Raw genomic sequence first — 14,199 nt, 5'->3', positions numbered from 1 at the left:
TCGCAGTTCACCCAAATTTGGTTCTGACTGGTCAGTTTCTATGCCTGTCAGCATCTCCGGGCCTGATCAGAGAGGTGGGGCTGCTGGAGAGGCCCGGAGAGAGAGAGAGGCAAGGGCTGATCAGGAGCTGCCACAGAGGCTGCGGATCAGACCTTGCTTCTTTCTCCAGGCCTCACCAGCAGTGGCGCAGCTGCTGATAAGCCCCACCTCTCTCACCCTCCGAGAGTTCAGCAGTTTAGCCCGCTCGCCAGTCCCCGTCCACCTGAGTCTGCTGCGCATACAGCCTGATATTCGGTCATCCCTTCAGTCATTTTGGACATTACAGACCCTGGCTCTTTATATATATATAGATGAAAATGTATTTAATAGCATACGGTGTCTTGAATACTAAAATAGGTTAACCCATTGGATGCCATAAGCATCTGTAGATGCAAGCTGTGGACCTTCCCCACATGCCACGAGCTTCTATAAATAAAAAATGTTTTCCCTAAGTGGCAGCCCTGACCAACTTTAAAATCATTTTTCATGAGAATTTTCAGCTAAAAATATTCAAGAACACCCAAACTGTGAGTAATATATTTGTTTTTATAATATTCATTGCAAATTGATTTTTTAAATTAAATTCAAAATATCGTGGCATGTGGAGATGGTTTCCATTTTAGATGTGTGGTAGTTAACTGGTTAAGCAAATGAAAATTACTTTCACTCATAAATTAGTGCCACAGAAATCATAAAATATGTTTTTAACATGGGGGGATACTAAAAGAAGAAAATGGGGAAACACTTGATTCTTTGATACTTCATATATATTTGTCTCACCTGTACAGACCAGCATTGTTTTATTTTATCTAAATAATAAAAGATAAAAATAAAAATTTTATTCTACGTGATATTGTTTTTTTAAATTCCCTATTTTTTGTAATAGCTTAAGTCTAAAATCTTTCAAGTACTTATCTTTGAGTTATCTTATTTGCATTATGTGCAAGTATTTCAGTAAAAGAGAAAGATCCATGCTATCTTATTTTTGCCTTAAAGAAAACATAAACAGACCTCAATTTCCACAAAGTAAAAGCTACTAAAAATAACTTCACAGTAGGAGTAGCTGTTGAATCAATACTCCTTCCTTTTTTCAGAAGCTAATAATCACAGACCATCAAGACAGAGTATTTTAGTCTTTTTATTACAGAAACAAGGCATCAGACCTAAATTTTCATTTAACTCTATATATGTAGAGTTAATTTCCAGTGCAGAAAAATATCATAAAATTGATTTGACAGACTACTACAAATGCAATTTCTGAGGTGACTCAATGAGATAGAGCTTTATTAAGCCACAAAACATTTGCCTCTAATAAGAAATCAACAAGAAAATGGTGGCCAAATAGGCAAACGTGTTATGCACCTTGTCCCGGGGCCAGAGTAGAAACGCAACTAAATTGAAGAAGATCCACCCAGGATTAACAAATTAGGCACAGCTGAGGAGACAATTATCAACAAGGAAGGGCAGAGGATGCCTGGAGAATGGTAGGAACAGGGATCTGGGCAGGAGAGGGCCACCCAACCACTGGGCCAAGAAGGTGATGAGGAAGCTGCAATGCACCAAAGCTCCATCCCTTGGCGACAGGCATAACACCCAACTGAGAAAAGGAAAAGCCACCGGGGTGCTGGCACCCAGGAAATCTAGACTTAAAACTATAGCCGCAAAAGGCTGCACCCTGACAGGCCATCTGAAAAGCCACCTGCGCATCAAGGTACTGGTGGGAGAGCAATCTGCAGTTTCATGGTGGTTTTGCTTTTGTTCTGTCCTGGCTTTTATTTGCTAAATGAGAATATAGGACTATTCAGTTGCAAGAACTCTCCAGAGGTTGCGAAGCAGGGAGAGGCAAAGAGTTGAAGTGCCTCAGGAAAGACTGAGGAGAGAAGCAGGGCAGGGAAATGTGATCAGGACTCAGGTATTGGGACACTCATAACCTTCCAAACCTAAGAGGCCATTTCTCTCCTGAAAAGCCAGTCCCTCCCAGTAGCCTCAAGGCAGGTAATAAAGCCTGCCACACCCTGCCTGCATTTTTAGCTATACAAAGGAAAAAAAGGCTATGAATAGCCCCAAAGAGCCCTCAATGACTGGGTTGGAAGAGGGGCCAGTCTGCCTCACTATTCTGGGAACCAGACTGATAAAAACTGCAGGTTGCTAGCCAAGCCCAATGGTCTCCATACAAGGATCTCTGACCAACCAAGGCCATAGTAATATCTTGGGCCACTCGCAGAGGAATAGCTCTGGGTCAGGGAAAAAACATCAATATGATTCCTGGAAAGCAAAACAGCACCACCCCAACCTAAAACCCTGTCAGAAACAGATGCTTGAGTGATTAAAATTGACAGCTGGCAGATAGGCAAAGGGGGCTGATTGGTCCCGCCTGCTTGCAGCCAAGGCCTGTGGAGACAGACACTAGCAGAGTAGCAGTGGATCCCTTGGAACATCAACATAACATAGTGCTGAATTCCAAAGACAGTGACTGACAGTGATCAGGACATAACTACCTAACAGGAAGCCCAGAATTGGCAGACAGAACAGAAGAGTGGGGTCCTAAACCAGCTCCTATAGGGCATTAAAAGGTGGATGAAGCAAATGACACTTCACTTTTTTATTTTTTTAATAATTTTTTTACTATTATTTATTTTTTATTTTCTTTACTTTTTTATTATTTTCTTTTTTTGTCATCTTTTCTTCCTCGCTTCTCCCTTTTTCATCCTGTTTTTCTTCTCCTATCCCTGACTTGGGTTTTCTCTTTCCTTTCTTTTTACCCCTTGTTAAAAATTGATCTTCTTGATCTGCTTTATTGATGTCTTATTATTACTGTAGTTTCAGTTGGCTTATTCATATAAAAAATTTCCTCTTCCCTACTCCTACTCCATTCCTCCTTCTCTTTTCTCTTTCTTTGCTACTCAAACTTTTCTCCCTCTCCTCTCTTGCTCTTTTCTTCTAAATTTTTATTTTCACTCCCTAAATTCAGGCCTATCTGCTCTCCCCTATATTATCCTTTTCAATAAATAAATAATTTTTTTCTTATCCACTCATTCTTTTTCACCTCTTCTATACTAAACAGTGGTCCTTCCACTATTCATCAATTTCCTTAACCTTATTTTCTATATTTAAGCTCTACCTCTACAGATTCTGACCATCCCCCCTTTTCTGGGTGAATTTTTTTGGGGGGTTTTGGTATAATCATTTGTTTTATTGTGTTATCTTCCCATATTCTCTCTCTTTTCTTTTTTCTTTTATTGTTATCATTTCTTGCTATCATTTATGCTCTTTTTTCTCTCTCCTAATTCTCTTTTCTCTGGTGATCCTTTTATTGGGGTAATAGGTGTATTGTGTACATTCATGTTCTGTTCCTTTTTGTGTCGTGTTGTGTCAAGTTTTATTTTGTGCTGTTCATTCAGCACCTCCACAACGGTTGGCACGGCATGTAGAAAGTGAGCCACATAACCAGACACCCTGAGAGAAGACTCCATCCACGAAAGGGACAATAACATTCAAGACTGAACTACATCAAGAAAACCCAAATATTTCAAGTAGGGGTCTTCCCTAGAATACCCAGGCCAAAAAACCTGAGCGACTGTACCATTGGATCCAACAAAACATCTACTACATAAGACAAATCCAAAAAATCTGGGTGGCATAGCTGTTTGATCTAATACACAGAAACAATCACAAAGGATCAGTAAAAATGGGAAGACAAAGAAACAAACCCCATATGAAAGAAAAGGAAGAATCACCAGAAAAGGAGATGAATAAAACAGAGGCAAGCAATTTGTCAGAGAAAGAATTCAGAGTAATGGTTATACAGATGCTCAAAAGGCTTGACAGGAAATTCACCAACATGTGTAAGAATCAAGAGGAAATGAAAACAAAACAATCCAAAATCTGTGGAATGCAATGAAAGCAGTCCTGAGAGGGAAGTTAATACCACTACGGGCCTACCTCAAAAAACAACAGAGAGGAGGTGGTGGTGGCGGGCACACAGAGAGAATGACCACCCACCCCACTCAGGCTCTGGTCGGGCTTGGTCACGGGCTCAATTAACACCTTCAGAAAATTCCACTTCACACAAGTCCAAGAAGCACACAGAGTCCCAACCAAGATGAACCCAAAAACTGACAGTGAGACATATTGTAATAAAGGCAAAAATCAATAAAGAACATAATGGAAGGTTTCAACAGTAGACTAGAAGAAGATGAGGACAAAATCAGTGAGTTAGAAGAGAAGATAGAAAAAACACCCAAGCAGAGCAACAAATGGAAAAATAAATTAAAAGCATGAAGAGAGTCTAATGGAGTTTTGGAACAACACAAAGCAAAACAACATCCGTATAATAGGGGTGGCAGAGGAGAGGAAGATGAGCAAGGAATAGAAAACCTGTTTGGAAAAATAATGACAGTAAAATTCCCTGACTTTGGGGAGAAAAAAGTCACAAAGTCCAAGAAGCACACAGAGTCCCAACCAAGAAGAACCCAAAAAACTGACACCAAGACATATTGTAATAAAGGCAAAAATCAACAAAAAAATAAGAATCTTAAAGGCTGCCAGAGAAAGACAGAAAGTAACCTACAAGGAATCTTCCATTAGACCAGCCGTGGGCAAACTACGGCCCACGGGCCGGATCCGGCCCGTTCGGCTGTTCTATCCGACCCGCGGAGCCGAAAGAGTGGAGGGTTCTCTTGCTCTCCCCTCCGCTCCTTTACTTTGAATTTATATTAGTTCACACAAACACTCCATCCATGCTTTTGTTCCGGCCCTCCAGTCCAGTTTAAGAACCCATTGTGGCCCTCGAGTCAAAAAGTTTGCCCACCCCTGCATTAGACTATCAACTAAGTTCTAAACAGAAACATATCAGGCCAGAAGGGAATAGAATGAAGTATACAAAGTGAAGCAAAGAAAGGGACTAAATCCAAGAATACTCTATCCAGCAAGGCAATCATTCAAAATTGAAGGGGAAATTAGGAACTTCGCAGACAAAAAAAAAAAAAGACTAAGGGAATTTATTACCACCAAGCCAGCAATGCAAGAAATGCTAAAGGGAATGTTGTAAAAAGAAAAAAACATAAAGGGAAGAAAGAATATAGGCATAAAAATGAGAATGGCAACAAACAAGTACCTGTCAATAATAACCTTAACACGTTAAGTGCCCAGCCTGTTTTGTCTTCCGGACGAAGAGTATAGTGTCAGTCACCAGTGACTGACATGGCGCTTAACGTGTTAAACGTAAATGGTTATTAAATGATCCAATCAAAAGTCATAGGATAGCAAAATGGATAAAAAACATGACCCATATATAAGCTGTCTACAGGAGACTCACCTCAGAACAAAGGACTCACACAGACTGAAAGTGAAGGGATGGAAAAATTCTTTCAGGCAAAGGGAAATAAAAAAAAAAGCTGGTGTTGCAATACTTATATCTTAAAAATTGACCTCAAGGTGAAGGTCATTACAAGAGATAAGGAAGGCCATTTCATAATACTAAAAGGGATCGATTCAACAAGAGGATATAACTCTGGTAAACATATATGCACCCAATACAGGAGCACCCAAATATATCAAAAAAACTTCAGGAAGCCCTAGCCAGTTTGGCTCAGTGGTTAGAGCGTCGGCCTGAGGACTGAAAGGTCCCAGGTTCGATTCCGGTCAAGGGCATGTACCTTGGTTGTGGGCACATCCCCAGTGGGAGGTATGCAGGAGGCAGCTGATCAATGTTTCTCTCTCATCGATGTTTCTAACTCTCTATCCCTCTCCCTTCCTCTCTAAAAAATCAATAAAATATATATTAAAAAAAAACTTCAGGAAGATATCAAGGGAGAGACGCTCATAGTAGGGGACTTTAATACCCCATTGACACCATTGGATAAATCTTCTAGACAAAAAATTAGCAAAGAAACAGCAATCCTAAACAACTCACTAGACCAGATGGAATTAATTGACACCTTCAGAAAATTCCACCCCAAAGCTACAGAATATATATTCTTCTCAAGTGCACATGGGACATTTTCAAAGATAGACCACATATTAGGACACAGGCTAAGTCTCTACAAATTCAAGAAGATTGAAATCATATCTAACATCTCACATCAAAATGCCATAAAATTAGAAATCAACTACAATAAAAACAATCAAACACTTGGGAGGCTAAATAGCATGCTATTAAACAATGGATGGGTTACCAAAGAGATCAAAGAAGAAGAAAAAAAACATTCTGGAAACAAATAAAAATGAAAACAAAACAATCCAAAATCTGTGGGACACAATGAAAGCAGTCCTGAGAGGGAAGTTAATACCACTACGGGCCTACCTCAAAAAACAACAGAGAGGAGGTGGCGGCGGCGGGCACACGGAGAGAATGACCACCTGCCCCACTCAGGCTCTGGTTGGGCTTGGTCACGGGCTCAACCTGTTTTGTTCTCGCTCAGCCCGGGTGCACACCTGATGGGGAGACCACGCGCCAGGCCTGCTCACTGTTGGGGAGTCAGGTGATCTCCAGCCTCTGGACCCATCCCTGCACCCCTTCAGTCAGGCCCCAGTGGCTCTCTAAGCCTGCATCTATCTTTCCTGTAGCTGCGGTCTGGAAGGGCATGCGGAGGCCAGACAGAAGGCCAGCGGCTGGGTGCATCCTGTAGCAGAGATCACCAAGGGCTGCAGGGTGGCTCTGGCAGCGCCATGGAGGCCCCATATTCGATGACTGTGCTCTACAAGGAATTCCAGGAGGTCAAGTATGTGAGCCGGTGCAACACGGGAGGTGGGGGGCGTGCATGGGACCTCGCTGCCCTCTAGCTTCCCATTGGGCGCAGAGCTGTCAATTAATTCCCACCAGGTGTCAATTAATTCCCACCAGGACCTGGGCTGGGCTGCCACACTGGAACTGGTGCAAGTTTTGCCTGCTGTTAGGGCTCATGTTCACTGCCAGCCTTTGTGCCATCCTGGCCACCATGCTGGCACTCAAGTATCTGGGCCCGGGTGCGACGGGCAGCGGCGCCTGCTCAAAGGGCTTCCCCGAATGCAAGGCCTTCGCTAGAGTTGCCTGCTTCCTGACCGCCAACCTGGACACCAGCATAGACCCATGTCAGGATTTCTATTCTTCACATGTGGTAGCTGGCTACAGCGCCGCGCCATCCCCGACGACAAGCTCACCTACAGCACCATTGCGGCCATTGGCGAGCAGAAGGAGGAGCACATGCAGCACCTGCTGGCGCAACCCAGTGCAAGGTGTGTGCCTTCTTCCGCTCGTGCCTCAACATGCGCAAGATAGAGAGGCTCGGCCCGAGGGCCACGCTTGAGGTCATCAAAGACTGTGGAGGCTGGGACCTGGGTGGCACTGCCAAGTGCCTGGGGTCCTCGGTACACTGGGATCTCAACAGGCTGCTGTACAAGGTGCAGGGCGTGTACAGCGCCGCTGCGCTATTTTCACTCACTGTTAGCCTGGACGACAAGAACTCCTCAGAGTATGTTATCCGCATTGACCAGGATGGGCGCACCCTACCAGAGAGGACCCTGTACTTAGCTCAGGATGAGGACAGTGAGAAGATCCTGGCAGCTTACCGATTATTCACGGAGCACCTGCTCAGCCTACTGGGTGCTGATGCTGTGGAGCAGAAGGCCCAGGAGATCCTGCAACTGGAGCAGCGGCTGGCAAACATCACAGTGTCAGAGTATGATGACCTCCATCGAGATGTCAGCTCCATGTGCAACAAGGTGACACTGGGACAGCTGCAGAAGATCACTCCCCATCTGCAGTGGAAGTGGCTGCTGGACCAGATCTTCCAGGGGGACTACTCAGAGGATGAGGAGGTGGTGCTGCTGGCCATGGACTACATACAGCAGGTGTCCCAGCTCATCTGCTCCACCCCCTGAAGTATCCTGCACAACTACCTGGTGTGGTGCACGGTGGTGGTCCTGAGTGAGCATTTGTCTAGCACCATTTCGAGAGGCTCTGCATGAATTGGCAGGCGAGATAGAGGAGAGTGACAAGCCCCAGGAGCTGGCCTGTGTCTGCCTGGGCCAGGCCAACCGCCACTTTGGCATGACTCTTGGCACCCTCTTTGTACATGAACACTTCTCAGCTGCCAGCAAAGCCAAGGTGCAGCAGCTGGTGGAAGACATCAAGTACATCTTGGGCCAGCACCTGGAGGAGCTAGATTGGATGGATGCTAAGACCAAGGCAGCTGCTCGGGTCAAGCTCCAGTACATGATGGCGACGGTCAGCTACACAGACTTTCTGCTCAAACCCTAGGCTGTGGACAAGGAGTATGAGTTTGAAGTCCACGAGAAGACCTATTTCAAGAACATCTTAAACAGCATCCGCCTTAGCATCCGGCTCTCGGTCAAGAAGATCTGGTAGGAGGTGGACAAGTCCATGTGGCTGCTTCCTCCACAAGCACTCAATGCCTACTATCTACACAACAATAACTAGATGGTGTTCCTTGCTGGTATCCTGCAGCCCACCCTATATGACCCTGATTTTCCACAGTCTCAAAACTACGGGGGCATTGGCACCATCATCGGGCACAAGCTGATGCATGACTACGACGACTGAGGGGGCGGGGGGTGCAATATGACCGTGCAGGCCACTTGCTGCACTGGTGGACAGAGGCCTCCTACAGCCGCTTCCTGCACAAGGCCGAATGCATCATTCACCTCTACGACAACTTCACTGTCTACAAACAGCGGGTGAATGGGAAGCACAAACTTGGTGAGAACATTGCAGATATGGGGGGCCTCAAGCTGGCCTACTATGCTTATCAGAAGTGGGTGCAGGAGCATGGCCCAGAGCACCCACTACACCAGCTCAAGTACACACACAACCAGCTCTTCTTCATTGCCTTTGCCCAGAATTGGTGCATCAAGTGGTGGTCACAGTCCATCTACCTGCAGGTGCTGACCGACAAGCATGCACCTGAGCACTATATGGTTCTGGGCAGTCTGTCCCAGTTTGAGGAATTTGGCCGGGCCTTCCATTGCCCCAAAGATTTGCTCATGAACCCTGCTCACAAGTACTTTGTGTGGTGAGCTGGCCGCTCCCCACCCACTCACACGCCCCCACTGTCCTGCACAAATTGCTTCCTGCTGGCCACTGGACCTGGCATGGGCCCCAATATGAGTGCCACCTACCTTCCCAACCCCTCCAGAACCTCACCTCCTGCTGTCCATCACTTCAGGGAGGACTCAGAGCAGGGATGAGGTTGGGCTCTAGGAAGGAATGGGGAGAGATACAGGGGTCCCCAGATTTGACTCGAGTCAGGCAGAGCCTGTGGCCAGGCCAGACTCTCCAGGCCCCATCTATGCTGTGTTCTTGCTGCTATGTCTGGTAAACAAAGCTGATTTACCCTACAACTTAAATAACTAGAAAGAGAGCAACAAGAAAAGTCCAAAGTAAAAGGAAGGAAATAATAAAGATTAGAGGGGAAAAAAATGACATAGAGACCAAAAGATCAATAGAACCAAGAGCTGATTCTTTGAAAGGATAAACAAGATTGATGAACCTCTAGCCAGGCTCACCAAGAAACAAAGAGAGAAGACCCAAATAAACAAAATCAGAAATGAAAGAGGTGAAGTAACAACCAACCCCACAGAAACATAAAGGGTTGTAATAAAATATGAACAACGAACGCTATTCCAACAAACTGGGCAACCTAGGAGAAATGGACATGTTCCTAGAAAAATATAACCTTCCAAAACTTAATCAGGAAGAATCAGAAAACCTGATTAGGCCAATAACTACTGATAAAATTGAAGCAGTAATCAAAAAACTTCCAGCAAACAAAAGCCCTGGTCTGGATGGCTTCACAGGGGAGTTTTGCCAATCATTCAAAGAAGAAATAACAGTGATTCTCATCAGACTATTGCAAAATTTCAAGAAAAGAAACACTTCTAAGCTCTTTCTGTGAAGCCAGCATTACCCTAATTCCAAAACCAGATAAAGACACTACAAAGAAAGAGAATTATAGGCCAATATCCCTGATGAATATACTAGTAGATGCTAAAATCCTCCACAAAATATTAGCAAACTGCATCCAGCAACACATTAAAAATATCATACACCATGACCAAGTGGGATTTATTCCAGGTATGCAACACTGGTACAATATCTGCAAATCAATGAACATGATACATTATATAAACAAATTGAAGGACAAAAATCACATGATTATATCAATTGATGCAGAAAAAGCCTTTGACAAAATCCAATACACTTTTTTGATAAAACTCTCAGCAAAGTGGGAATAAAGAGATCATATCTCAACACCCTATATAATAAAAGCCTAATACGCAAATCAACCAAATAGCAGAACGACAGGTGGAACGACCAGTCACTATGACATGCACTGACCACCAGGGGGCAGACACTCAACACAGGAGCTTCCCCCAGCCCGCAGGCCCCAGGCCAGCCAAGGTGGATGCCAGTGGGGGGGGCCCCGATCACCCCGCAGTAGGGGGCAGGGCTAGTGAGTGGGCGGTGCCAGGTTGGCCAACGTGGGTGCCAGTGGCCCCCCACCAAAGATTGCCCCACCGGTCACCCCAAAGATCGGTCCTGATCGCTGGCTAGGCCTAGGGACCCTACCTGTGCATGAATTTCGTGGATCGGACCTCTAGTAATACCATAAAAGCCTTATATGACTAACCTATAGCCAACATCATACACAATGGGCAAAGACTAAAACCATTTCCCCTAAGAACAGGATCAAGACAGGAATGCCCACTTTTACCACTCCTGTTCGACCTAATCTTTAGTATTGGAAGTGCTAGCCATATGATCAGACAAAAAGAAGAAATAAAACACATCCAGATTGGAAAAGAAAAAGTAAAACTCTCATTACTCACAGATGACATGCTATTATACATATAAAACCCTAAAGACTCCATCAAAAAAACTATTAAATTTAATAAATGAATTTGGCAAGGTAGCAGGATTCAAAATTAACACCCAGAAATCCATGGCATTTTTATACACCATTATTGAACTCACAGGAAAAGAACCTAAAAAAATATCCCATTTACCATTGCAACAAAAAAATTAAGATACCTAGGAATAAACTCAACTAAGGAGGTAAAAGACCTGTACTCTGAAAACTACAGGACACTGTTAAAAGAGATAGAGGAAGATATAAACAAGTGGAAGAATATACCATGTTAATGGATTGGTAGAATCTACATTATTAAAATGTTCATTCTGTCCAAAGCAATCTACAGATTTAATGCAGATCCCATTAAAATACCAACGGCATATTTCACAGAGCTAGAACAAATTCTCCAAAAATTAATATGGAATAAAAAAAGACGTCAAATGGCTGCAGCAATCCTGAGAAAGAAGAACAAAGTTGGAGGGATCACAATACCAGATATCAAGCTATAAAGTCACTGTTCTCAGAACTGCCTGGTACTGGCACAAGAACAAACACATAGACTAATGGAACAGAGAACCCAGAAATCAACCGAAGCCATTATGCTCAATTAATATTTGACAAAGGAGGCAAGAGCATACAATGGAGTCATTACAGTATCTTCAATAAATGGTGTTGGAGCCCCTGGCAATGGGCAAGGATACACCTGATTGGTGGTGTTGCTCTTATATCAATCAGGGGCAAAGCAGATGTACAGTCCTTAGTTCATCCTAGCTTGATGCCTGTGTTGGTGGCCAGAGCTGGTTCATGCCTGAGGCACATAAAAAAATAAATAAATAAATGGTGTTGGGAAAAATTGAACAGATACATGCAAAAAAAATGAAATTAGACCACCAACTAACACCATACACAAAAATAAACTCAAAATGGATAAAAGACTTAAACATAAGATGGGAAACCATAAAAATCTTAGAAGAATCCATAGGCAGCAAAATATCAGACATATCTTGTAGCAATATCTTTACTGTCACATCTCTTAGGACCATGGAAACTAACAAGAAAATAAACCATGCCAAAACTGGTTTGGCTCAGTGGATAGAGCGTCGGCCTTGGGACTGAAGGGTCCCGGGTTCGATTCCGGTCAAGGGCATGTACCTTGGTTGCGGGCACATCCCCAGTAGGGAGTGTGCAGGAGGCAGCTGATCGATGTTTCTCTCTCATGGATGTTTCTAACTCTCTATCCCTCTCCCTTCCTCTCTGTAAAAAATCAATAAAATATATTTAAAAAAAAAAAAGAAAGAAAATAAACCAATGGGACTACATCAAAATAAAAAGCTTCTGTACCGCAAAAGAAACCATCAATAAAACAACAAGAGAGCCCACTGCATGGGAGAACTATGTCAATAGTTATATGCCAATGTCATATCCCATAAGGGCCTAATCTACAAAATTTATAGGGAACTCATACAAATTAACAAAAGGAAGATAAACAATCCAATCAAAAAATGGGCAAAGGACATAAATAGAGACTTCTTGTAAGTGGACATAGAGAAGGGCAAGAGACATGAAAAAAATGCTCAAAATCACTAATCATCAAGAAATGCAAATCAAAACGACAATGAGGTGCCATCTCACACCTGTCAGAATGGCTATCATCAACAAATCAACAAATGACAAGTGGTGGCTAGGATGTGGAGAAAAAGGAACCCTCATGCACTGCTGGTGGGAATGCAGACTGGTGCAGCCACTGTGGAAATCAGAATGAGGTTTCCTCGAAAAATTAAAAATGGAAGTCCCATTTGACCCAGTAATCCCACTTCTAGGAATATATGCCAAGAAATCAGAAACACCAATCAGAAAGAATATATGCACCCTTAAATTGTGCATAGCAGCACAATCTACGATAGCCAAGATTTCAAAATAACCTAATTGCCCATCAGCAGATGAGTGGATTAAAAAACTGTGGCACATCTACACAATGGAATACCATGCTGCTGTAAAAAAGAAAGAACTCTTAACCATTCGCAACAGCATGGATGGACCTGGAGAGCATTATGCTAAGTGAGATCGGTGGAGAAAGATAAATATCACATGATCTCACTCATTTGTGGACTATAATGAACAACATAAACTGATGAACAAAAATAGATCCAGAGACAAAGAAACATCGAACAGACTGACAAACCTCAGAGGGAAGGCAGGGGAGGGTGGGGGTGGGGGTAAGAGATCAAACAAAGGACTTGTATGCATGCATATAAGCATAACCAATGGACACAAACAGTAAGGGGTTGAGGGCAGGTGCTGGAGGAGGGGCAGGAGCAGGCGGGGAGAGGTCAATTGGGGGAAAAGTAGATGTATACACTTTCAACAATAAATAATTTAAATAAATTTTAAGAAGAAATCAAGTAATTCTTTCTAGAAAAGAAAATTTATATCAGCATTCAAAGATCTTCATAGTTTCATATCCATGGTAAGAAGTCAGCAATACATTATTCTGACCATTCCCATTCATGCCACCCTCCAATCACCAAATCTAAATTTTGTCCCCTCTCCCCACCACCCCCCAGACCTTACTGTCTTATAGCACTACCCTTTTTTTCCTTCACAAGCACAATTAATAATATAAAATGTAAGCATGTTTAATGCCTATATCCCCCTGGTAAGGTGCAAGGTCATCTTAAGGGAAGGAGTCATAGTCTGTTTTGTTGTTTACCTCTTGATACTCAGGGACTAGCAAAGCCCATAATCTAATTTGGTTTTACAACTGGTTTCTAATTATAATGCAGGTATTTCTTGAGAAGTGATAATTCTTGACAAATTTTAGTGTCTTCCACCTCAGTGCCAACACATGATGATGAATAATAATATAGAGAAAAGGGGATGTCAAAATAATGTAATCAGTAGTAGAGAAACAGTGAGCCCAGAAAGCACCCTCTGAAATGATGGTCTATTATAGCTCTACTAGTAAAACTCTTAAGAAATCCAATAGGATAAAATCTCTTAATACAATCCTATATGATCTCATTTTGTTTTGATCAACTATTTATTTGTGAAAAAAAATAGGTTTTTAATTAAATTTATTGGGGTGATATCTACACTAATAAAAGAGAAACATGCAAATTACCGTCACTCTGCTACGCTACCAGCCAATCAAAGAGAGCATGCAAATTAACCTGAAACCATGTCAGAAGCCCCGCCCCCACACCACTCTGGGACTGTGGGGGTCGGAGAAGTCTGGTGCCAGCACCTGAGGCTGGCTGCAGCCAGGGAGACCAGAAGCCACCTTCCCCGTGATCCCAGGCCACAGCCAGCA

General features: G+C 43.2%; 1 protein-coding gene and 1 pseudogene across 6 annotated transcripts in view; one reads left to right on the top strand and one right to left on the bottom strand.

Moving 5' to 3' along the window:
- CHM (CHM Rab escort protein) overlaps nt 1-14,199 on the bottom strand; it is a 259,883-nt gene that overhangs the window by 186,361 nt on the left and 59,323 nt on the right. The window lies entirely within an intron of this gene.
- On the top strand, nt 6,709-9,054 carry LOC308239353 (endothelin-converting enzyme-like 1; annotated as a pseudogene). Its single transcript has one exon. The product of its transcript is annotated as an endothelin-converting enzyme-like 1 (transcript).

Source organism: Plecotus auritus (genome assembly GCF_963455305.1).
Source record: "Plecotus auritus genome assembly, chromosome: X".
NCBI lineage: Eukaryota > Metazoa > Chordata > Mammalia > Chiroptera > Vespertilionidae > Plecotus > Plecotus auritus.
The sequence above is the reverse complement of the archived record's forward strand: the minus strand, read 5'-3'. Positions and strand labels throughout refer to the sequence as shown.